The 27,347-nt window shown below is 36.1% G+C and overlaps 1 protein-coding gene across 33 annotated transcripts in view; it reads left to right on the top strand.

Moving 5' to 3' along the window:
* Positions 1 to 27,347, top strand: part of LOC310905307 (leukotriene B4 receptor 1-like) — a gene marked incomplete at its 5' end in the record, with an annotated part of 128,334 nt that overhangs the window by 38,453 nt on the left and 62,534 nt on the right. For 26 of the 33 annotated variants that reach the window (XR_014588910.1, XR_014588911.1, XR_014588912.1 and 23 more), the window contains 2 exons: positions 2,308 to 2,434; positions 16,477 to 16,571. The other 7 variants (XR_014588924.1, XR_014588934.1, XR_014588930.1 and 4 more) reach the window with 7 other exon arrangements.

Raw genomic sequence — 27,347 nt, 5'->3', positions numbered from 1 at the left:
CTTCAGTAAGGCTTTTGACACCGTTTCCCACAACATTCTCCTCAAGAAACTGGCTGCTCGTGGCTTGGACTGGCGTACGCTTTGCTGTGTTAAAAACTGGCTGGATGGCCGAGCCCAAAGAGTTGTGGTGAATGGAGCCAAATCCAGTTGGAGGCTGGTTACTAGTGGAGTCCCCCAGGGCTCAGTGCTGGGGCCGGTCCTCTTTAATATCTTTATCGATGACCTGGATGAGGGGATCGAGTGCACCCTCAGTAAGTTTGCAGATGACACCAAGTTAGGTGCGTGTGTCGATCTGCTCGAGGGAAGGAAGGCTCTGCAGGAGGATCTGGATAAGCTGGACCGATGGGCTGAGGTCAACTGCATGAAGTTCAACAAGGCCAAGTGCCGGGTCCTGCATCTGGGGTGTAACAACCCCAAGCAGCGCTACAGGCTGGGAGATGAGTGGTTGGAAAGCTGCCTGGCAGAGAAGGACCTGGGAGTACTGGTTGATAGGCAGCTGAATATGAGCCAGCAGTGTGCTCAGGTGGCCAAGAAGGCCAACAGCATCCTGGCTTGCATAAGAAGCAGCGTGGCCAGCAGGTCTAAGGAGGTGATTGTCCCCCTGTACTCGGCTCTGGTGAGGCCGCACCTTGAGTACTGTGTTCAGTTTTGGGCCCCTCGCTACAAGAAGGACATGGAGGTGCTCGAGAGAGTCCAGAGAAGGGCAAGGAAGCTGGTGAGGGGTCTGGAGAACAAGTCTTACGAGGAGCGGCTGAGGGAGCTGGGCTTGTTCAGCCTGGAGAAGAGGAGGCTCAGGGGAGACCTCATCGCTCTCTACAGGTACCTTAAAGGAGGCTGTAGAGAGGTGGGGGTTGGTCTATTCTCCCACGTGCCTGGAGACAGGACGAGGGGGAATGGGCTAAAGTTGCACCAGGGGAGGTTTAGGTTGGATGTTAGGAAGAACTTCTTTGCTGAAAGGGTTGTTAGGCACTGAAACGGACTGCCCAGGGAGGTGGTGGAGTCACCATCCCTGGAGGTCTTTAAAAGACGTTTAGATGTAGCCCTTAGTGATATGGTTTAGTGTAGGACTTGTTAGTGTTAGGGCAGAGGTTGGACTAGATGATCTTGGAGGTCTCTTCCAACCTAGACGATTCTGTGATTATGTTAAAAAGAGCAATAATTTAAATTCACTTAACACAGATCCTTTTCTGAAGCATAAATTGAAGAACCTTGTTTAAGGGACAGAATGACACTTCAGTTTGTAACTTGGTGAGATCTGTTGGTCAGAAAAATGGAGAAATCTCATTATGCTACCTGTATGTTCTTCATTCTGGTTTTGATGATTCCTATGCATGTGCTGTATTGCTGTGAGAATTCCTCTCAAGGTGGGAGGATCATGGAAGATTAGCAAGATGATCTGCGTGGAAGGGAGAAAAATAGAAATACTGGTAGCTTATGCTGTTCTCAGAATCCCAATGATGGGATTATGTTTTCATAGTTACTTATTATTTCAATTATATTAGCTTGCTTGTTTGTAGAAAACATGTAGAAATGTTCATTTGTACTTCTTTTTGTGATTACAAAGTCTGACATATCCTACTCAAACCATGTATTTCCCAGTGAGTTTGGTGTTTGACTTCTTGAATTGGCTGCCTAATGAAAAGGCAAGAGAGACCAAAAAAAGAACTTTTTGTAAGAAAAGTTAAGGTTACAGTTGGCATGCAAGCATGATATAAGTCTTCCAAATTCCAATTAAATTTAGAATTTAGCACATCATAATGCACCTCATAATAAGATCCTTAAAAGAATATATCAGATTAAATGCAATTAAGTTGTAAATACTCATGAGTATACTTTGCTTTTTAAGCCAGATATTTTCCTAACACTGAAGGGTCATACTGGTGGGTTAACCAGTAGATTCTGTTCCCACATACAGCCGTGCATCAATACAATATTGTAGAGAGATTTATTGCTTTGCGTTAACAAGCAGTGTGTAGTAAGGAGCAGTAAACTGAAGAAGAGGAGTCATGGTAAGGATAGGTAATTCCTGTGTTTTACGAATGCAAAATTAACAGCTAGTTATGTCTGATTGTAGCTCATACTTACATGCCAGGTTTGTTTTATATTTTAGTGTTTTCTATTTGTTGAGCATCTTTTTGTTCGTTTAGTGTTTAGACTATGTAAAGGCAACATTCTAATAAAGTGTATATTGTCACGTTAAGCACATTTTACAGAATTAAATTTATACGGGAAAACTTAATGTGATTTTAATTACAAATTTTGCAAGTTTGTTATTGCATCCATGCAGAATTGCATTTATCTTTGCAGGTTTGCGATCTAGTCTTTTCTTAATCTGGCCAGAGTACAAAGAAGGAGAGCTGTAACCTATGAATGCAGTTCACCACGGGAGCAGTTTTTGCTTGCTACTGAGCTATTCACCAAGTCAGTACTTCTGGTAAGTTTCTTGTCAGTGTATCCTATCTCTGGGCAAAACAAGGCTCTAACAGAAAACCTGGACCAAGCAGCTTCTCATAAGATACTAAACAACTCACAAATCTGCAATATACTGCTACCAAAATATCTATTAAAAGTATATATTCAGAAAATATATCTATTACATATTTTATATATAAATATTATATGGAAATATTTATGACTAGGGGAAAAGACAGAGTTTGGGTACAGTACCTCAGATATAAAGCAAAGACAGCTAGAAGTTGCTCAGAGTTTACCTAAGTACGGGAATCAGTTAAATTTAAAGGTAAAGGTAGATTGCAAGTGGAACAGTGGGACTGCAGTCCTGTAAGGAAGGAGGCTAGAGTGGGACACCATGTATGTCTAAGCAGACAACAGTGGATCTAGAGAAGTAGAAGGTCCACAATAGGAAAAATCATAACAGGCCAACAAATGCACGTCTGTGCTACATGAAATCTTAACTTGGTTGTGTTGTTTTTCTCTCCAACTATCAGGTCATCTAATTAAATAATTGTCACATAAAATCATTCTTCCTTAATCCCTATATCATCACAGCTACAATACCATCATAAATAGATATTCCAGAGGTTTCTTTCCATATTGGTAGATAAGCAAATACGTTATCTTTTACTTGCTGATCCTTCAAAAAGAAACAGGGAAAAATTAAGCTATGCTTTTCTTCTTGAAAATACCTCAAGCAGGTCTGTTAGTTGTGGAAAAATCATAAAGGGGATCAGGGAATGGGATCAGCTTTTAAACCAGATGTACATTTGGAATAGAAAACAAAAAATTAGAGTGAATGAATCACAGCTTATTTTATTCTGCTGGATATGATCATGTAGGACTAACATACACAGTATGTTTACCAGCCTGTCTAATGAATTCTGCTTAAGATCATGAATTCTGAGACACCTTGAATTCCTGTTGGTATCCCTGTTTAACCTCTGCTTCTACCAAGGTTCATAAATAGTTCTGCCTTTTGGCATGGACCTGTGCAGGGAGAGTCTGTAACAACAGTCTTCAGTGATGAGTAAGTACAGTGAAAGTTCAGTAAATAAAGTGCAAAACTGTGGTTCCTGTTTCCCAAAGTGTAGGAGGGAAAGTCTATATGCAAGAGAGCTGTGCCAACTTCTTAAATGTACATGTAGGAGTAGAGATTTACAGCCTCCTTTGAGTCCCAGTAGCCGTTGGATATCATGGCTTTCAATATAACTGAAAGTTTCCATTCTGTGGTTTTAAACATATGAATTTCAAATGAAGGCTAGCTTAGCTTTGTTCTGGCAGGATTTTTTAAAATGGATTCCATTTATAAATCTCCCTGGTAACTTTATCTATAGTTTTGCCTTCTATTCTTTAAATTGTATCTAAAGACATATAAAAGAGGTAAAGATTTTTAAATGTAGGTAATGAGAATGCCAAAGACTAATTAATAATCTGAATTTTTAGCCTTACTCCACCGTTTCTGCAACATCCTTTGAAAATATTAATTTGATGTAAAAACAAAATGTCACACTACTTGCACATGCATATGAATGCAAGGCATGTCTTCATGGCATATGCTATGCAGTTAAGCCTGTCATATTCGACATATGTTTAAGTAAACTATCCTTCTGGTATTATATATTTAAATTTATTCATTTGCATTTTGCTGAGGATAAGATGATACTGGGCATTTATGGCACCTAGATATCTTTCTTCCTTAGCTAATGGCTTTTCTTTACTTGAACCTTACAAGAGAGTTACCAGAAAATTTTTGCTATGCAGAACAAAAATCCCAGATCTCTACTATTGCCAATGAACTCAATTTGCAATCAACTGAAATCCAATCTGACTTTCTTCAGTGTTCCCATCCTCTGCTGTTACTGCATGCTGTTATAATCTAAGGGAGTTCACTGACATTTGTTTTTAAAAAGGTATTGGCAGTTTGCTCATTGTGGTCTGAAGTGTTACCTTTGATTTTTCTTTTGTTTCTAGGCCAGTGTTCAGTATGTGAACATCCACAGTGCCCAGCAGAGAGCCTTGCATAGTTCTTTTAATCCTTCTTGATTGTAATAAGCAACACCCTGTCTCAGAACTGAACTGAACTGCTAGCTTGTCATACTGCAGAAAGTCTGGATAACGGAAACTTTCCCAAAAAAATGGCTAAATTCTCTAATTTTGCCATAAAATTCTTGTTCAGCAAATTCCTGAGTGAAATTTTTTAACTTACTGTGAATAACCTAAATAGGAAAAGAGCACTTTAAAGTTCTAGATCTGCACGTTCCACTTTTCTAGACATTCATAATAACAATGTACTTTAGCTTGAATTTATTTTACGAAAAAGAAGGAGAACAAATTATTCTTTAGTGTGAGGGTATAATGTGTTTTAAATACATAGTCTGCAATGTGTGCAGAAATCAAGAACGCCATTTGTGAAGTTAAATTGAAGCACAGTAAAAGCAAATAGTAATTTTATATCTGCATGAATGATAGCAATTGAGCGATAGCAATTATCTGCTCCTGGCTTTATTTCTTTAGAAAACTACAATAAATTCATATAGGATAGAGGAGACCTGTTGAAATTAAAACTGCATTGTTCAGCATAGGATAGTAGAAGCTTCAGCATGGCTTGAACTAATGCCATGAGTTTGAGATATTTTGATCTAGACAAAATCTTCAGGGCAGCATCATCCCTAGGATGTGATATAGCAAAAGGCTTGTTAGGAGCTCATTTTCTCCATATTCCTGTACAATTCAAATACTGTTTGTTCATCTGTTCATGCATATACCTGCTGAAAATATTTTTTTTTTTGCAAAGAAGGATTATTTAATTATTAGAAAAGAAAAGATTTCAGGCATGTCAGTTTTGTGCAACTGGAGTTTATTCAATGAAAATCATTCTGCTACTGTGAACAGGTTCCTCACCAGTCAGGTACATTGACTTCTTTTATTTCCTCATTATTCAGCTTTGCGTTATGATTCAACTTTCTAGCTTTTGCTTTTTGCTGATTTATACACTTGGAATGTTAAAGAGAAATACACCCTTTACGTTGAAAATATAAGTCATAAAACCGCATTGTCAGAATAAATCCACCAGCTTTTTAGCTAACTAGTATTTTATTAAGGGTGCAATACTAATGATTGCATCTAATTTAATTATCACAAATCTCTACTTTTAAGTTGGGAAATCTGTAGGGCTTTTGTTGCTACAAATAATGTAGCGCAGTACAGGGATTTCAATACAGTGGTTGCAGTAAGAGACCAGGTGACTACTTGCTCAAACTAGTGCTGGTTTTTGTTTTTTTTCAACTGTTTTAAAGAAAAATGTATTAAATTAGCTATTCTCCACACTGCATCAAGGAGCACATTTCATAATAGCTTAATTCATATTTAGACCCTGAACTTAAACAGTGGTTTTTTAAAAATACTTAAACTGATTCGTACTTGCTGGTTGATCAGCACTTTAGGAAACGTAGCTACTTCCTTTTCTATCCTAAATGGAAACCGTTGACTTCTTCGAGAAATCTCACCGTATAATTGTATACTTTGCTAACAGAAGGCTGAAAATCTGGGCTTAAAATGATAAAGTACAAAGCACGCAATTTCGGTAATATTTGAAAGTCTGTTCTTCAGTTGGTCATGCTTAATTTCATGTTCTTTGTTCTTAGCTATTTAAAGTTTGCACATAGGGTTGCGCTATAGGATACTGTAGCAACCTTAGAACAGTTAACAGTAGTTATCCTCTAAATCTAGACTGCTGTCCTTATAGTAGAGGGGTGTGTCATTAACCCAGGACTATGGTTTTATCTCTGAATCTTTCTGTATCCTTAGATTTCCTGCTTCATGGTACTGTCACAGTGCTATACATTTAACGTGATCACTAACTAGAATAACACAAGGAAAATGAAGACGTCCCAAACTGACTGACTGACTGCTGTCAGCTTATGGAGCCATATGTATGGCTCCTTATGGATGCTGACTAAGATTAGAGGTAGATCTCCCTAATAGCTATTATATATTCTTGATTTCTTGTAAGCAATCCTAGGGCATAAAGCTACAATTGAAACATAATTTATATATAAAATATGCTAAAAGCACTGTAACACTGTAATGACACAACAGTGAACGTTGCTCTTCCATTAATAACCTTTTAAGCATCAGATACTCATGAAGAACCTGACCAGTCCTCAAAAATTCCATTTTGCCTTTTATGTTACAGGGGGGAAATAGCATACACTAATCTGCCTGAACAAAGGTGTAATTATGTTGGAAATGGGTAGTACAAACCAAGCATCTTTCTTTAAAAATAGTGGAACTCAAGTGATTACACTGGCTATAGCCACAGAATTATGACAGGAGTAAGGTTGTCTTTAGATGACATTATCCCAGCTACTACTTTGTCATTTCAAAGTCTTGGTGCACTTTAATAAGGGATCGTTTTGTTTTAAATACATAGGAAACTCTTCTTCCAAAGCAACATAAATCAGCATGTGTGTATTGGAGGGGAAAAGCCTGTATTTTCTGTTTGCCACAAAGTTGTTTGCAATGCAAAACTACCTGTAATTTCAACATCAAATACAAGCCTGATTATTGTGTTTGAGGGTAAGTTATTCTTGACTGTCTGACCTCCTTGAGTGATACAATTTTAACCACATTATCTTTGCGGAGTTTACATCTTTGTAAGATGCTGCTGCTACCAAAATAGCTATGGGTTAGCATGTTGGTTGCCTAACTGTACTTTGAACACCATGGGCTTTTTTTTTTGACTATGTTAATGGTGAAAACTTATACAGCTAGAGCCTTGGCTGCATAACTACCCAGAGAGAAGAAAAAACAAGCTAAGAAAATCAATAGAGCTGTAATTGTTTAACCACAGTTATTTTTGCATAGCAAATGGAGGTGTTAAAGTACAGTTAAAAACCGGGCTGGAAAAGAGTAAAATGTTGAATTGAAATATTGATCAGTGAGATTTATTATAACAAGATGATCAGGTTTTACCAGTGTAGAAGATTAAGAAGTGGAGTAGACTTCTGAAGAAAAATGGCTGATATGGTAGTAACACAGATAAATTCAGAGTTAGTTCAGAGTTAAGATTAAGTATAAAGAAATGAAGGCATATAAAGGAATTGGAAGGCAGTCATGGCAACAATATAACTTCTCTGTCTTGCAATTACAATGTTACTTAAAACATTTTAGGCTTTGATCTCAGTTTATATGGAATTGAGCTCTCAAAACTTATTTTTCTTCTCCAGAAAAAAGTTACATTTTGTTGTATGTCCCGACTGTCATTTCCTTGCCTTTATATGAAGGCATCTGTAAGGATTGTTTTCTACTGACCGATCCCTACAGGATCTTGATCCTGTGCCCATTTTGAGAGTGTCTCTCTTTTATTCCTTGGGGTAGATTTGTAAAAGAAATACATGTAAATTCTTAGTCAGGATTATCCTGCATTTTATTGCAGGATTCATGCATCAGACACCAGTGTAGCTTAAAAATATTCCACCAGCTAGATTCTTACTTTAATGATTCCAAGCTGTTACAGAGCATATGAAATGCAGGTCTAATTTAAAGCTTTTTGTGATGCAAGCATGTATCACAAATACAATACGTAGGTGAATCATAGATATTTATTTAGAGATCTAAAAATACACTTAGTGGTTGCCTTGTGAATAAAATATACTGGTTGCCTAGAAAGCTCCAAATCTTGAGCAGTAATGCTTTCACCGTAGGAACCATTGTGATTTGAAAATGTTACTGTTAAAAGTTATGCTTGCAGGGCACAGCCACAACGTCTGGAGTACAACTGCACAAATAAATTTGCATTTTTAGGTGAAATCTCAGCTCTTTCATAGAGAAAGAAAGTTAGAAGAGACCAGTTAGTTAAGGAGTTTGCATCAGTTGATAATTTGGTAGGAGAAGCCACTGTGTGTCTCTCATGATACATCTGATGGATTTAATGGATACATCTGATCATAACATTTCTTTATGCAGATAGATGTTTGAATACCTAAATTGTATCCTGCACTGCAGATTCAATAGTATATTGAAATATGAACCGCATGAAGGACAAAGTACAGTAAGGTATCAAAGTGTTTGAGTAGATCTTAGTGGGTTTGTAGTCCACGAATTCTGAACTTTGAAGGGATATTGATCTCTTGTTGGACTGATGTTAAGGTTCTATGTAATGCTAGTTCAGTTGAACCCTTATCTCTCTTCCTTACCTACATTGTTCGGCATGGTAGTCTTGCCTGGAGCATAAGACAGGCTTGAGAATGGTTAAGGACTACTCATGGAAAAGTAAAAATAGTTATTAAGATATCCTTAAACCAGAGTTCATTATTATATTTTTTTGCTATATTCATGAAATCCAGCTGTTCTGCCAAGGACTGTGGGAGAAGCTTCTGAATGAAGGCCATGTGATAGGATGAAGTCTTATCTTTGTGTAAATTCTTCCTTTGATAACTGGCTATCTCACACAAAAAAAATATATAGGAATTTGACCAGCAGTTTTATTTTAAGGAAAAAGTTCTTGCAGAATCAAAAAATTAAGACCAAGCCATATGAGGTGTGAGGGAATTAGCTCCACTATAGTAAAATCTCTCTTAAATAATAAATATCTTTAGAAAGAATTCTATTGCTGTGAGGAAAACAATATGTTTATTACAGGTTCATTAAATACAGATAGTTTCTGATGTGTTTTCTGTTCAATAAAGTGAAAAACTTACTTAGTGTGCCAAAATTAATGTGCTTATAATTTATATAATATTTTACTTGGTTTGCACGCCTTTACTGATAGTAAGTGTATGAAAACTTGTATTACATGACTTGATTGCGGAATCAGTTGAAAATAATGCATGCTTAGCTTCTGAGCTTTGTGGTTCATTTGGTCTGTAAGCAACCTTACAGTATTTATGAAAAAATAAGTCTGGAGAACTACAGCTTAACATTATGGTCTTATTTTTATTATGAAAAAAGCAGTGTATAGCTATCAGTTCTAAGTTCCCAACTTCATAGTTACATTCAATGTTATAAACTGAGTTAAAATAATGTTTTGTATAGGGATACTTCAGCAGTGAAACTGAAGCACAGTGGCATTATTTTGGGAGAAGTTGTGAAGGCAAAGCATAACTTTATACGTATGACTTTCCTGCGGATATCGACCTATATTTTAGTATCAGCTTCTGTAGTAGATGTTTAATACATGACAAAACCTGCTAGAATTCATTCAGTAGTAATCTGAGGAGAAACGTGTGAATATTGTATGAAATTTATTCTTCAAGGGCCTTTTTCAGAAGTTGACCTAGTGTATTTAATATGGCTGTATTACCTCTGTGTCCTTCAGCCACAGGTGAAAAACACAATTGAAGCATACCCTATAAAAAATAAGAGAAGGAGCAGATATGGAAGTTTTACCCAGTTGGTATAAGGAGCTTTTTAAATGACAAGTCTGGTCTAGTACATTTGCTTATACTTTGTTACACATTTTGTGGTGTGATACGCCATCTAGTGTTAAATCCCCCAAAAGCAGCAAAACACTGCAAAATTATTACACTAGCTTTCTCAACAGTACACTTGGATAGTTAGTACTGACTTTCTGAAATATTAGGTGCTCAGGACATTCTGTGTATTTACAGTGGAGTGGAGAGACAATATTTATTTCTGTTTCTACTGACTGTTTCCTTCAATATTTTCCATCTAGTACTCTGTTCAGTAACTCTTGTTGTCTGTGGTTACCTGTCTGTTCACAAACTGTCTTCCCATGTACAACAGTGCAGTTCGATGTCTATGCCTCAGGTAATGTTGATACCTGCACTGTCGTTTGTAAGAGTGCAAGCTTTATGTTATATTTACAAAAGTTAAATTGTAGAGAGAAGCAGTTTTCTAATTGATTCTAAATGCATCTAGTAGAGTAGGGAAGAAATTAAATAACCCCAGAGATTTTCTAGGGAGTGATCACAGAAAACGTTATGTAATGCAGAGGAATACCCTTGTAATAAGCTGAATATGACAACACTGACTTACTCTGACTCTGTCATACAGAGATGAGACTTGTTTAGAAAGTGTGTTCTGAGGGAAAAGAGAAAAAAAAAAAAGCTCCTATATTTGTTTTTTCAAAAATTTGAAAAACTAAGGCTAATAGTGCCATAGTGAGCAATTTTCTTTCCTTTCCTTGTTGAACATAATTTTCTTGAATGTCCAAAATATTATTCAAATGTTTGGAAATTAACATTTCATACTGGAGAGTAAATTGAGCAGATGAATTGATTTTCTCTGATTAAGGTAATAGAAAGTGGGGGACATGGTTCTATCCCCCAGTTGAGATTTAAGCAAAAGCAAAATTCATTCAAATACGATATTTCAGAAGTCCTATTTCAGTAAAGGTTTTAAAAACATTTTATTTGCTGAATCAGAGTCATAAAGTATCTTTCCCATTATTGCATGCTATGCCATGTATCCTCTAAAGTGTTCAGTAAATGAGTACCGTACAGATTTTTGTCACCTACCCACATCATGAATTTATATTTTAAAAAATAGTAATTTGATAAGCATCCATTTCAAATTACATAGAATTTTCAGTTGTAACTAACAATGGCAACAGGTTCAGGAGATTACAGGTTGACATATTCAAAACAGATGGACTGAAATATACCCCCATGTTCTGCAGTAGTTTTGAAATTCTGAATAAACCTGGAAACACTCCCCAGTTACCTCCATCATAAAATCTTGTTTCCTTGAAAAGAAAAGAGAATCTTCTTTCTAAAACCCACCATTTTTATTCTAAGGGCAGCTCCAGTGTGCAAGTAATGTTAAGCTAGACTCATTAGGTTGAAAACTCCTTTTAATTCATATGAGCTTCTGAAACAACTCTTAAGATACATAAATTAAAAAGCTTTCAAAAAATCTTAAAAAAAAAAAAAAAGTCTTGCTGCTTAGCAAATATATACTTCAAAAAAAAAAAACCAGCACTTTTCAAAGAATCTGAATTCACAGCAGAAAAGGACATTCCCTATTTTCATAGGTAGACAGGTATGTCAGGCTGTTAGCATCCTGGAACATACTTAAAAGCTGTTTGATGCTTGAGTCCTTTAAATTGATTTTTCAATAATACCTGTTATTTTTTCCCCTCCTCACATGATAAATGACATGAGGATATGACATTTTATTTATCAAAACAAGCAGGAAGATATGAGGAAACTCCCTATGTCCGAGTTCTTTGCCTTTCTGATATTTTTTTTCCTGTGTTGCATCAGTTTTTCTAAATTAAACTATTTTTTTTAACAGTTCCAGGAGAAGCAGTGTAGAAGCAGCTTGGTTTGTGGTCTGGCACTGATCTCAACGTGAAATGGGAACTATTTAAAGTACTTGTCAGACAAATATAACTTTCTCTTGAGTATAGTTGAAGAAAGGAAATGACTTTTATACTGAGAAATCTTACTATGATGGCAAACTTCAGCATCACTATATTTACAAGTTAGCAGCAGTTGAAGTACTACAGTATAAATGAAAAAAGATTAAATGGTATCTTACAAAAATGCAGTTCATTTCTCTATTTTATTTGAAAATGAATGTCACTTAAAATGCAGTAGAAAACTGCAGATCTTGCTTTTTCTGTTAATTGAACATGTTAAGCGTAAACAGCGTAACTCTTGTCACATGATCAATTTTGTAAAAAAAAAAAAAAAAAAAAAAAGTTGTCTTCTGGATTTCTGTAAACTCTGCTGGTGTTTGTGGAAAAGTTATACCCCTTAGCCCATTCGTGGACTTTTGACCACAGCTGAATGTGGATATGTGGATATCAGTTGTGACTGATCCAGTTTAGATCCTTCATAATTATAGGCTGAAGGTAGTGCTGACCAGCCTTGTTGGGAGGCATCAACTTTACCTCCTTATAATAAAAGGAATTTGACACTTCCTCACAGTGGAAGGCTGTTTCACTTGTAAAGCACTCCAGTCCAGGTGTGGGCTCACTGCGTTATTTTCCGTAAGTCATAGAAAAGTGGATTTTGCAAATTGCAGGGACAATTTTCTAGAAGATATTGTTTGCTTCATAGTACAAAGCCAAAAAGTGAATCATAAATGCTGGTGGCTATCAGTCTACCGATACTCTTATGTGCCTGTTCAGTGAATATTCCTATAGACATGCCATTGTACTCAGAGTTATTAAATAATTATTGCGTATGCATTTGAATTTAGTAATCTCAGTGTAATTTTGATTCACTGAGACTTAAAAATGACCTTACAAAATTAGTTTTTATGAGATTTATAATTGGAATAATAGTAGAAGTGTGAAAGAGCAAATTGTCCAGTTCTGCCTGTACATTATTAGGAAATCTGTCTGTAGAATTCTAATTTCACAATATTTATTGGTAATGGTGGTGTAAGCATAGTGTGGAGCAGACGGAGCTCAGCTTGATTGTTCAGATCCCAGATGGAACTTGAGCTGCTGGCAATTTACAAATTCTATATTTGACTTAGAAATTCCTGCAAATGTTGATGCAGAGAAATAATCATGGAACAAGAAGTAATCAGAAAACTGGAAAAATAAAACTGAGCTGAATATATTACCTTCCAGTTCAGCTGAAGTTTTCTTGACACTGTCAATGTCTGACTAATGGTTTGGTATGTCCAATAGAGCACAGTAAGGCTTCTAGACTGAGGACAGAATGCTATTCCTGCAAGTTAGTAGTTTATAGACTTCTTCAATACATATTGAGTCTTCAAAAGGGAAAAAAAAAAAAAAAAAAAAAAGGCATGAAATCTCTTATGTCAAGACCTACAAAAGTCTATAGTAAAATGTTAACGGACATATAAAAAGAAGGAATTGAGCAAGCAGATTTCTCTTACGCTGTGCACTGGTGCTGTATTTTAGCTATTAACATCTTGTGTGTCTGTGTACCTTTCAGTTTAAAAGCCTATGGGGATGTAAGCTTTTGAAACACTATACTAGGATGTAAAGGTTAAGTCATATCAGTTTATGTAAAATATACCTGCTACCATGTACAGTGGGGGAAAAAAACTGTGGAAAGGGTCTGTTGAGGATTTTTGAAAGAACGAATGAAAACGTACCTCATTTTACTATAGTTCATTTAGCGTATAGGACAAGAAGCAGTGGTGGTATCTATTTGGAAAAAAATATAGTGTTGAATATAGCTTTGTAATATGCTGCTAAGAAGGCTGAAGCCATGTTTAAAGCCTTCAGTAAATGCATGTTTTAAGGGTTTGGGATGATGTCCAGGGCATATTTTCACTTTTTTTTTTGTTTGTTTTTTACTTGACACACAAATTGAGCTGACAGAACTAGTTGACAATAGATATAAATGTATCCCAAACCAATGTTGCATTAGGTTATCTTCTTCAAATACACAGTCTCACTTTGTCTGTAGATGCCCTTTTGAAGGGAGAAGTACATGAGGAGATGGGAGGAAGAGATCCGCATTCAGTTTTGTTGAATGAAAATACCTCTCCAGTGTTATTGCTGTGGCTCTGCATGTATGTAGGTCTCCCCGTTGGAGGATCCATGTGTAGTGCTGTGTTTTGTCAGGGGACAACACTAGGAGGAAAGGTAGGTTGCATGATGCACAAAGGGGGATTGATCCTGAAAAAATCTTACACATAGAAAGAGAAGGAAAGAAAAGGACGTATCCAGTGGACGGAAAGAATGTATGAGCATTATAAGTACATATATGGGAAAACAAAGCAAAAAGGGAGGATTTGGTAATAAGACAGGAGACTACGGATGAAAGGTAAATATAAAGATGAGGGAGAAGAGTTTGTACACACCTGGAAGGCTGTACTGGGAGCAAGTAGTGCTTTACAGAAGCCTTCAAGTGTAATGCAAAATGATCAATGGAATCTCATTGTAGGTCAGGTAGCCTTAAGCATTGACGTGTTTGCTATCCACCCTGGCACAACATACAGAAAGGATCCAGAAATGTGCTGCTTGTCATGTGTCATCACTTAGTGATCTACTCCCGTTGGGAACCTGTTCCCATAGCAACATTGCTATCCTATTATAGGCTAGGTACGGAAGTATAGCAAGTTACATTTACATTTGTGTGTGTGTACATACTTTCATAGTCTGAATAAACACACATGTTATGTGGGTATTTGGATTGCATACTGTAAGTAGCTTTTGGAGCCCAGGACACTTGGTTGGCATCTTTTCTCACCCCAAAATAAGTGTGTTCTATAGTTTAATGAAGAAATGCACTGAAGTAGTACCACAGACCTTAATGTTGGAAGATCTAAAACTGTAGATTAATTTTATAATAAGCTATATATTTTGGAATATCTTTGAAACATATTTTTGAAAAGAAGTAGGATTCTGTAGAAGTAGATTATGTACTGAAAACCTGAAATTCTACCTGTTTTAAAGATTTACATATAACTTGTGTAGGTATAAGCTACATCTGAGAGTCAATGTTACGACACATTGTTCTACACATTGGATTGCTTTAATGGAGGACTAAGCTGTTCCGTGATCGTGCCTTGTAAACATTATAATTGTGTTTACTTCTAAATAATCTAATCATGGTTCTCTCTATGGTAGGTATAGAGACCTTTGTCATTGTACCTAGTTGAGAGAGTTAAATTGGGTATTTTAAGAGGTAATTACAGTGACTAGATTTTGGAAGCAGAATTCTAATGAGAGGGTCTGGTGTTACTGCAAATACAAAGTGTGTTTAACAATTCCTGGTCCAAATACTAGGGTGCAAAATCAGCAAATAAGAAGTAATAAAATAATATATACAGTGTGCTTAAAGTGTGTGGGGGGGGAGAATTATACCAGCTCTCTTTCCTTCATGTATTTATGGGAAATGTTGTATGCTGCAGCCATCTCATACTTGATCTCATACTTGAATTCACTTGAATACAGTGCAGCTGTAGTTCCACATCTTTTTCCAGCTCTTTCAAAAAGCTGAGTGTTTTCCTGCAAGTGTAGCAGCTGCCCAGAAACAGCTTGTTTCTGCTAATTCTGTTTTACCATACAAAACAGTTGTTTTTCAGCAGCTGCAGGGGAAAAAAAAAAAAAGAAATAAAAAAATGTGTTATTTTCTCCCAGGTGAATTAGTGGAGTAATCAACTAATCTTTAACATGGCTTTTCAATTTCTTGCCTTGTATGTGATCTTAAATAACAGTTTTGGATGTTTTTAAATGTTCCATACTCCTTACAGTACTTTGAAACGTACATGGTATTACATTTGTAGAAAGATAGGGTAAAATTACAAAATCACAGTATATATGAGTTTATTAGGGCTTTCTGTATCTAATCAGTGCTGACTGTTATGATTGATAGCAGTCATGCTAATACATATTTAGCAGATTAAGTGGCTTCGTGACTAGTACTGCTGTTACTCTTTTCCCTCCCGCTGTCATCAGTATCATTTAAGAAACTGCTGCACTCTCACAAAGAAAACTAGCAAGAATAGGAATCAATTGTTCTTTGCTTCAGGCTTCAGATGATGTGGTAACATTCTTTCGGTATGTACCAGGCAAGGGTGATAAATTGTTTTCATATATCTACTGAAGAGAAGACAGACTTCTGTGTACTTTTGTAGCAGTTAGCTATGGGTTGGGTATAAGGCTGCTTCTTTCTTTGTAACTGAGCATTAGGCTCTTGAAAGAACTGGAATCCCTATTGATAGAGACCTTTAAAAAATAAAAATCGTATAAGTAACTGCTGCAGATGCTTTAGATGTATATGATCTAGCTTCGTTGCTGGGGGATGCAGTAGATGCATATTTCCTGTCATTTTCTTAGCCCTGATTTTCTGTCATTCTGACATATTTTCCAAAATGCAGCTTTAGACTGGTTCTAACCACCACTTTTTAATGCCAGCCACACTAGCTGTAGTACTTAATAATGCTGGTGCAATATTATTCTGTATCTGGGTGCTTTTCTTGAAGTAGTGAGTTGATAATTTTTTCATGAATTTCTATTTTCGAGGAAAAAAAATTACATGATTCAAGAGCATTATGTGGTGGTGGTTGTGTTCTTGCTTTTTGTTTTTGTTTTTTTAACTGTACATGTTCATTTTTTAGCCATTGACCAAGAAAAAGAAAACATGAGGTGGAGTGTATCAGAGTTATGAACACAGGAAGAAGTGGTGATTGGTGTGTTGCAAAACATTTTCAAGGTAACTTGACGTTTCAACGTAACTTAACATTTCTAAAAAAGCATGTTGACTATGGTATGAGATTCCTTTTATAAAAACTCATTTCCAAGTTGAAAGAATACAGTGAACATACTTTTAGATTCATAAATCCAACAGAATTTATTCATGGTTACAAACCTAATTGTGATTGGGTTACAAATTGAAATGTATGAGGAACTACTGTTCTAAATAACAGCTTAGATTTAAAAAAAAAAAAAGTCAATTATGATTAAAGAGCATGGTTAGTTTGAATTCTTCTCCTGTCTAATGCCTCACTTAAAAAAAAAATAAGATATGGCTGGCAGGTTTTATTGAAAAGAATCCAGAAAACGTTGGATGTGGGAAATTAGTCATCTCACTAGAATCTTTTTGCTTTCATATTGCCCCAAGCAACCAATACTCATCAGACTCTGCAAACTACCTGATACGAATAAACATTGTAAAATATTTTAAGTCATTCAAAATCCAAGCATATCATGAGCCTTTATATCAATAAGTAACATTAAAAGTGAGTTGTGCCACTTTATATAAAGTGAAAAGAGCCTACTACAACTTACTAAGTTCCCTGTTGTTTGACATTCTCTGTGGGATATGTGTCAGTGTATAAGTGTCTCTTAAGAAATGTGTATTGCTGGTGACTTAACCTGATAAGTCTTTCAGCAAAAATGCTACAGGGAGGCTTTTTTGAGCCCACCAAAGAAGTTTGAACATAGTAATAGGTATTTAACTGTATTTGTAAGAAGGATCTTTTTTTAAGAATGCTTTATTTCAAACAAACAACAGTGACTATTCATGTTTGAAGATAGGTAATAAATCAGCATAATTTTTTTAATCTTAATGCCATTGTAAACTAAATGCTGTATAGGATGAATTTAAAGAACTCTAACTGCATTAAGCTTTTATTCCATAAATTGTTAGTAATGACCCGGTCCTTTGAGTAATCTGCTCTACCAACAGAGATTATGCTACAAAATAAACAGGTGTATATAAGTTGATTCTAGCAATTTTTGAAGATACTGTTGTGTGTCTGAGCCATAGTTCTCTCTCTCTTTGTCCTGCAGTAAAGGAACGATCCAACTTTGGTAGGAAAAATTAAGTAAAATCTAAAATTATGAATAATGCAGTATTGAGTATAACGTACACTTAGACTTTCTAGAGCCATTAACATTTCAATCTGTGTACATTTTTGAGTGTAGCAACATGTGACTGATTAAAAATATGCAAAGGTTCCAAACCACAGCATCCTGCAGTGGAAAACCAGGCTTAGGAGCATGTGATGAATTCGTGGAACCAGGTAGTGTGCCACATTAACTGAGATTTTTGTATTGCCGTTTTTTTCTTTTAATCAAATAATAAGGAAAATGTAAATGATTGCATATATAGTAATAATAATGTATTAATAACTTAAAGCTGCAAAGCAATATTTCTCATGCCAATTTTTATGTAAACTTGCTCAGATCACTTAGCTCTGCACCCCTCCCTCACTTAATCCATCTGTATATTATCATAATGCTACTTCAGTGTCTTAAGACTGTGACTGTAGGTCAAAATTAAACAAACTTTTGTTCTTGCTGAAATAAAGGGGGGTGGATAAGGGGGTCTCTGTTGACCCCAGTGGAAACAGAATGATATCCAGTGTTTCTGTACTGTTGTATAAACACTAATTAGGTGTCCATATCTGATTATTTCACTTACAACTTCCCATATGAAAAACTTGTAGCCACGATCATCCTCTTCTATGTCTAGCTGCATTAAATGCCTCAGAACATTGCTTTAATAAAGAGCAAGATGCACAGATCCAGGTCAGAGAGCTCACCTTGAGCTGGATACTTTTTAGAAAGTTAATGTTATTACACAATACAAGAAAATAGATGAAAATCCTGTTGAATTCTGGAGATCTGTATTAAAGGGTTAGCACATTGTTTCTGCATGGGAGGTGTCTGCATGAAATCAGCTCTGATCTGACAAGCACATGTTGCTATAGTAATGGAGTCTATTGAATGTTAACGCACTGCTTCAGCTATGTGACAAGTATAAAGTCTAAGATCTGTGATATGCATTTTCATTTGTCAAAGCATGTATCTGCTATACTTTCCTGTAAATATTTGATGGTGAAGAACCAGTTTTTTTACTTCTATACTTTCAGGAGTTGCAAGCTCTCTTTAGCAAGCTTCAAACTTGCCTACAATGTGTTTAAGAATAAAAAAAAGAAAATCACTGTATCTTACAGGATGCTGTATTGATGTTCCTACTAAACACAGGAAGCTTAAATACTCTTATGAATGGTTTTAATAGAATCCTTTGCATAACTGATGTTAAGAGGCATCAAAGTTGGCTTTACAGTAATGATTTCTGGTGTTCAAAAAAAAAATATGTAACCTGTTTGTGTTAACTGTCGGTGTGGTTTTAACTTGCAGGAGAATGAAAGCTGGTTCAAGTTAGCTTATTCGCCTTTCACTTTTTGCGTGTCTTGATAAGTAATTCACTGCTGAATCAGAAAATACAATGAATATTCATAGTGAAAAACAAGAAAATTACCTTCATGTAAAGGAAACACATACTTTAGGTTTTTCCACTTCGCTTGTCTGGTATTGCTGCACATGTCTAGAAAGGCAGGAAGTTTTGGACACTAGTCTTCGTCAATATAATTTCCCTGAAACCTGATCCCTGTACAATAAACATCCACAAATAAAACATCTGCTCCTATGGCTACTATGCATGCCCCAGTGAGAGGATGTGCCTCAAAAGGCCCAAGAACATCTAGGCAGGTTTTCAGTTCTTGTCAGAGTTATATTTGTACATCAGTATTTATTTAAGTTTAACCTCACTGTGTGTCATAAATCTTTGACAGCTGGGTTAAAGATCAGTTTTTCATTTGTGTTCTCAGGAATTGCTTTGTAAACCATCAAGTGCAAAGGCCACAGTTACATTAGTTACCATGAGCTTACTGTCAGAGCTAATCTAGGACAACTAAAGAAGTAAACAGGAGGGCTTTTTGGCCCAAAGAGGACATTAATTAAAAAGGACCATGCTTAGATGTATGGAATTTAGTGGTAATTTCTACAGGTTTTACACTGGCATAACATGAAGTATATGATATGGAGTAATTCTAATAAAAATTATTATTTTTTTTAACCTGGGTTTACACCTAATATACCCACTGGTTTCAGAAGGCATTCCATTCCCCCACCTGGACCCCAGATATAACTGTACTGCATGAGTACTTTACAAACTGATGATTTTCTAGTTTTCCTTTAGAGCATTTTTAAAATATTTTCACTGCAAAAATAATGTGTTCCTAAATCTCAAAGGGCTTTACCACGATAATGCCTAATACTGTTATGATGTCTCTCAGTGATAGAAGTTTACTTTCATACTAAAAAATTAATTGAATAATTTTATAAGATATGCATTAAAATATTTACATTTTCTACTTTCAGTGTTTAGACTACTGCTGAACTGGAAGTGGCTTTGTAAATGAAAGAAAATTTCCATCCTTGCTATTTAAAATTTTCATAAATATTTTTCTTTGCAGTGTTTTTAAGTGGATATACCAAAAAATATTTGCATAATAAACAATTAATTACATGGTATGCAGAACTGACATCTTCCAAATGCAAAACCTTTTTATAGGAATCTATTTTAAGTAACTAAATTAATTTCTTCACTTAAGTGGTATTTGTGTGATAATATTACTACTTAAGAATATAAGCTGTCTGAAGACAAGCCTCACCTGTGTCTGATTGAAGTCTATTTTATGTGATGTTTTGAATTTGGATGTGAGTACCAGGTGGCATTGTTTAGTCAATCTCAGATGCTTTATTAGTCATTTTTGTCTTTTGGGGTTTCGTGGTGGGGAGCAATTGTTAATTTTTCCAGTATGTAAATTATTTTTATCTAAAGATGAAGGGAAGAATCTGATCATCAGTCAGCCTTAGGAGTCCTATGTTAACTTCTAGAGTAAATAAGAATATTAAGAATTTTATAACTCTGCATTCTGTTCTGCAGCAAAAACAGTGAGCTTGTTTGCTTCATGAGCATGTTTTGCTATAACAGAAAAAATATATAATTGGTAGCTTTCCTATTTTAGTTTCCAACTGCAGAAGATGATAGTAGCACTTAAATATGGAAAATAATTTGTAAAGCAAACTAGCAAAATACATTCTTGTCTGCATACTCAGCCTGAGTCAATGCTTCAGCTATTCCAGATCATCTGGTAACTGGCAGTTAGACGAAGAAAAAAATGTCTCAGAAGGAATATCTTAGTTTCCATGGAGCTGCTCTGTTCTTCATGGATGTGTTGTAGGTTAGAACTGTACTATAGTTAGCAAAAGCATCACTGAAATAAATGGGGAGGAGAAAGGCTGTATGAAAAGATTTTAGCGAAGAAAAATTAAACAATAAAGAATACTTAGCATTTAGCTCTTCACAGGTAAATACAGGTAGATAAGAGTCAAGTTATCCCCACGTCAGCCTTGTCAGGTAGGTAGATGTTTCTCTGTTCTTCACCTCTTTGGGTTTTATCTGTGGAAAGTCAAAAACATTGCATGTTATTAGCAACATGGAAATAAAACACTGGGAATCAGGTGTAGGGCAAGAAAGTTTCTATCAGTTCATGGGCTCATACACTGGTTCCAGCAGCTCTGAATGAAGGAACAGGGATGGGAAGACCCCTGTCTTGTCTCATCCTTGCATGTCAGCAACTTGGTCAGCAGTTTTCCAAGTAAAGACAACACCTTTCCCCCAGAATCCCAACTAATCAAAAATACTCTTGAGCTGAGCAGCAACACAAATGAAAGACAGCTTGATTTAAAAAAAAAAAAATAATAATAATAATAATAATAATTTTTCCTCTGGCAGGGATGAACTATTTTTGTGGTGGAATATGAAAAGCTGCGATAGTCTCATTAGCTTTGCAGACTGTAAGAAGCTGATTCTCAGTGGTCTTTGATAAAAGGCAGTTGCATCTGACTAGATGTTCAAATCAGTTGACTGCTTCAGCCAGCATCCATGCACCCAAATGTATTTGTAGTAATTGAGTCGCCCCTGTACATCTAATTATACGCTATCATCAAGGGCTCATTAAGAGGATAAGTACTAGTTTGGGAAACATCTATAACCAAACAGTGTCATTCTGGAACTGCAATTTAAAGACACAAGCTAATTTTAAAATGTTATCTAATAAGTCTCTGAGATAAATGTAATTTTCTAAGGCAGAATTTTGCAGATTACTAGAAACAGATAATTCAGTAACAAATTGTAAGATATGTTTTCTTCTATATTTGGGCTATTATTTCAGTGCAAGTCTAACACAGTGAGTAGAATTGACAGTAAAGCTAATGAGAGGACTTTTAAATGAGGTTTGAATTTTGTGTAAAATATGCATAAAAATGCATAAACGCTGAAGTTTGGAGTCAATTATGACTGCTCAAAATTACAGTCACCAGTCAGGGTATGAATATAGTCTGTCCAAAGAGCTAGCCCTGATGCTTTGTTGCTCTATGATCATGCAGCCACATAGCTGTTTTCCTCTTTTATAGCTGCCCTGTGTTAAAAAACACATCCTACTTTTTTAATAGGATGAGCTTTTAACCAATGAATAATTCACTTGCAAACTCTCAGGCAGTTCTAACACCTGTATGAACGAGGAAAAGTTGTGCCTCTTGCCTTATCCACTGAAAGTTTATATTACAGTATGTATTACACATGATCTATAGATTACATTATAAATTGATATGAATAGCAATTAGCAAAAATAATGCTGCTTGTATGAAGCGATCTTTTTTGTACATTAGTGAAAATGATAGGTTGCTGCTGCATTTCTAGGAGACAGACGTGTGATTTAAAAGCTCTGCATGGCATGTCTGCCTTTATGCATAGGTAAATCTCCCTGACAAAATGTAAGTCATTGTTATCGCCTCAAGACTCAATTCCTATGATGCTCTTTTCTACTCTCTTTATCAGAACCAAAGCTTTTCCAATTATAGTTATAAAACTTGCTTGCTATAAAACAGCTTGCTTTAAAATACAAAAGCCATACCCAATTTTTCCACCTTTAATTACATTTTCTATGCTGGCCCCTACCTTCTCATTTTTGCTTTTCTTTCAGATATATAAGCCCTTCATGCTCCTGATTATCTCTCCTGTTCTGTGATCTGTAGCACAACAGTACATGTTGGTGTACCATAAAATACAGGCGTCTTCCAATTCAGCTGTAGCAGAATAGTACATTTTTGTGAATCCTGGATCCCAACTGACAACTGCAGGCTTTGAGTTGCCTTGTTTTGGGAGTTGGTTCATCATTTTTCAGCACAATTTTGTTTGTTAAATTTAAAGTGAAGAGGAAGTGGGAGTAAAGACAGGTTTACATCAAGAATGTAGCACTTTTATTCAGCTTTGAAATAACCACCCTGTGAAGTATGAATGCTTGGGAGGTAAAAAAATGGAACAAGTAATTGAATACATAAATAAAGAGCAAGGAGAATTTTCAACTGATTCAGTACCCTCCTCTATTCTGAAGTTTGCCCACCCACCCCTACATACCACCTCCTGTGGTCCAGGACATTTTAGTGCAACGTGGGAGGTTAGCATACAAATTCCTACTGACTGCATTTGTGCATAGCTTCCCACATACATTTTGAAATAGGGTCCCTTATTTAGAAAAGTTAATGAGTATTATAGATCTGTCCTGAACCGTAAATGCAGTGGGTTGACAATTACCTGTTACAGCTATTTAAAATTACTTGGCATTTCATAATTACGTTTTTTAACTTTGTTACTGAGACAAGTTTCTGCACTGATTACAAGTAGTCAGCAACTTACAGAAAGGTGGTATTGTGCAGAGAGGACTGGAAAGATGGATGCTGTGTGTTGAAACAAGTACCTTGCAAAGGAGGCTGTCCAGTGAAGTTAAACATGTTCCTGTGCTGATTCACTGCCTGCATAGATTACACACAGCTTAGTAGAAAACAGCGATTTCTCTGTAAATGCTTGTCGAATAGCAAATGGCACTTTGGAATAGTTTTACAGCCCTGTAGCACAGCTACAAGTATCCAACTACTGATTTGTAAAGATTCTAATAGAGTATAATACTATGTCCATTAAAACATTTGTCATTTTGGTGACTTTTGAGAAGACAACAGGAACAGTGATTTATGGTTGAGCTCTGTTCTCAAAAGTTAGGAGAAGCTCTTCTTGTGTCCAGAAAAAATAGTCTCAAAGATTAATTCTTTCAAAACACATTACATAGTGAATTTAGTAAGCCATTGAGCTGGAAGAGTTTGATTTCCTGCACAGAGACTGTCAATAGCCTGGGTACTGCAGAGCTTGTGGACAGCAACTTGTTAGACTTTAGATCTTAAGGCAACTTTATTTAAAAAAAAAGAGACAGTATTTTTGAAATTGCAAGCTCTGAAGGTAACCAAAATTCCAGAATGAAGTTTTAGCTTCATTTTGATTTATATCAAAGTATTTGATAACTCGAGGTTTCCCAAACAGCTGCAGTCCTTACTGTTCACCAATCCAACATCAGTCTCTGCTTTTGCCAGGGCTTTCTAGTTGAGAGTCCAAAGAGCTTTAAATTAGCACTTGCTAGGCAGATTTTGATGTAGTTTAGTCAAATTCCAGTAACTGCAGTCCAGCTAGCTACTAGTTTTTTCCTTATCTCACCCAGAGTCAGAATTCTTCTTCTGCTTTGATGAAGTACATTTTAAAAGCAAATGCAAATACATTATACCCTGACAGACATCGTTCTACCAGCCCAGAAGATATCCTCCCAGAAGAGGGAGGCCTCCTCCTGCCTTTCTGACATAAATAACATTTCATTTCTTTCTCTTCTGATTGCCTTACACCCTTCAGATCCAAGCTGAATTCTGTCTTTCCATATGCTTTTCTTTTGTATTTCGATCTTTCCCTGCTAAGAAAGAATAGCTTTCTTGAACTCCATTTGACATTATTGAAGCATTTGGTCTGTCTCCAAAAAGAAACTGTGCATAACATTTAATTACTATCAATTTGCTTCTGTCTGTATGGAAGATTTTCATGCAGTGTTTGGCTTTGGAAGGCTTATTTAAGCTTAAAGTGTTGAAATTTTATTAACCATTTAAGTAGGGGGAAAAAAAGCTAGGGCTTAATGACAGGAACCAGGTTGGAAAGGCTAGACTCAATGGCAGGGAGGAGAGTTTGGATGACTGGATTAGGGGAGTCAAAACTAGATTGAAGGATTTAAAAATCCTTCCAAGAAATCCTTAAAAATCCTTAAATTGAAGGATTTAAAAATGGAGGGTGTAGTTTTTTTTAGCTTTGTCATTTATATTCCAGATGACATCATATTTTAGTTATATTTTTCTTCATTGTTTCTAGTCTGCAATAGAAGTACAAATGAAACACAAATACGTACTAGTAACATACAAAATGTGTGAACACCTGTTATGAAGAAGGTCTGAGAAAGCTGGGGGTGTTTAGCTTGGAGAAGTGAAAGCTCTGCGGATGTCTGATTGCAGCCTTTCAATTATTAAAGGCAGCTTATAAGAAAGCTGGGGAAAGATTTTTTTACCGATAGGGCAAGGGCTAATGGTTTTAAATTAAAAGAAGGTAGATGTAGATTAGATAGATATAAAGAAGAAATCCCTTACTCTGAGTGTGGTGAGGCACTGGAACAGGTTACCCAAAGAGATTGTGGATGCCCCATCCCTGAAAGTGGTTCAAGGCCAGGCTGGATGGGGCTTTGAGCAACCTGATCTAATGAAAATGTCCCTGCCTGTGGCAGAGTGGTTGGACTAGATGATCTTTAAGGTTCCTTCCAACCGAAACTAGTCTATGTTTCTGTGAAAATGTGAAGTGGCATATACTGCAATACCTACAAATAGATGAAAAATCAAAAATGCATTATCTTTGACTAGGATAAGTTAGTTGAACAGGACAAAATTACTAACAAGGAATGTTATACAGAAAATGCATCTGTTCACACACTACATTTTTCTCAAGTATTCTTTCTTGTAAAAGAAATGGTATGCCAGCTTTGTCTTTTAGCAGGTGATTTGTTAAGGTGATCAATGACAAGACAGCAACTTTGGAGTTAAAGGTACACAACTAGATTCTGCCTAAAGGATTTTGAACAGTACTGTCCTGCATCTAGAGATGTTGCAAGAGCTCAAAACTTAAGCGGGTACAACAGAAGTGCGGATCTCACACATGTGGCAGAATAAGATGTTCTTTGCTTTATCATTTTGCCCTCACTCAAACTTCTTTAACATTTCACTACACAATTTCACCTTCTAAAGATCCTTACAAATACCTGAATTGTGTAAAGGGGGTGCCAATCCATGTCTTGGGACCTACAGGTGCGTGTTTTTGTTTTGTGCATATTTGGTCCATGAAACTGTGTCCTGGTCACGTGGATAGGCAGGGACCCTTTATCATTGCCCCTTGTCAGCATTGTCTCTCAAATCTGTTTTTAGATTCTGCTGTCATTTTTAGTCTGCTGGGTCATGATGTCAATGAAAAAGATAGCTACTAATACTTACTTAAATAAGAGACATAGGAGATACTAACAAGAAGAAGTCTCTGAAGAATGAAGGCACATGCTCAGTTCAGTGAGGATCATATTTCAGCTCTAAAGTATTTCTTGGCCTTCTGTTGGAATTCTAATTCTTCTAATTTCAATGTACTCTTAAAATACTCCCTACTGTTTCTTCAGTGGGGCATGAGGAAATAGATCAGGCACATAAAATCTGTTATAAGTATGGCTGTGAATCTTGCTGGTTCTTCTGTTTCAATGTCTTTACAGCCATTGAGCAGCCTTTCTTCCTCTTCAGGTACTATCCACATACATTCGCACACACAACACCTCAAAGCCAGCCTCAAATAGCAGTTAAAAAAACACACTAGCAACAGCAGCAGTGTTGCCACCTTCATTTTGGTTTGGAGGCGTTTCAGTGTCTTAAGTTGTAGGCAGGATGTGGATCAAGGAAACAGATAGTTAAAATGCACCAATATGCCATAATGTTAAAAGGCTCTGATGCTAGATTTCTAAGATCGCCAGAACTAAAACAAATGAGAATTCAATCTCCAATATTAATATAGGTTGAGGATGGGACTTACTAGCAGATACAGTAAAGATGTGGCTGAAATACAAAGCAGCATAGGAAAAATATCCATTGAGTTGGAATGAGTAGCTTTGATTCTTGTCCATCTGGCCAAGACAGAACAGCCAAAGCTTAAGAATGGCACCTGCAGAAGACAAGATCTGCTACCACTGAATTATGAAAATTGCACTCAAAGGCCAAAGAACCACGGATTCAGAAAGTTCTACCATTCTCTGGGGCAAGAAAGGTGGGAGGAAAAAAACAAAACAAAACTAATTTTCTTTAGAAAGGAGCCTTACTAAGTTATAATAAACATTGTTACATCCACAGGCAAATTAATAAACCTTCCAAAACATCATGTGGACACAGATTTGGATCTACATGTACATCCAGATGCTTTAAAAAACAAGAACAACCACTCACCTCAGTTTATTTGCCTCCTGCACTTTACAGCAGAAGAGCTGTTGGGACTCTTTTATCTAGGACGTAGGCTACCTGTTGAAACATATACACAATAAAAAGACTGGCTGTTTTTTGGCTGCTATATCTCGACTCTATACAAGAAAAGAAAAGAGAAAAGAAAAATACCAAGTTACTCGCTAGAAGAAAAATGTCTTCCCATTTGGGCTAAGTATTTAACGAAACTTTCTATATTCCATCCTGTCTTTTTTTA

This window comes from Anser anser (genome assembly GCF_964211835.1).
Source record: "Anser anser genome assembly, chromosome: 11".
NCBI lineage: Eukaryota > Metazoa > Chordata > Aves > Anseriformes > Anatidae > Anser > Anser anser.
This window is presented reverse-complemented; position numbering and strand designations above follow the sequence as displayed.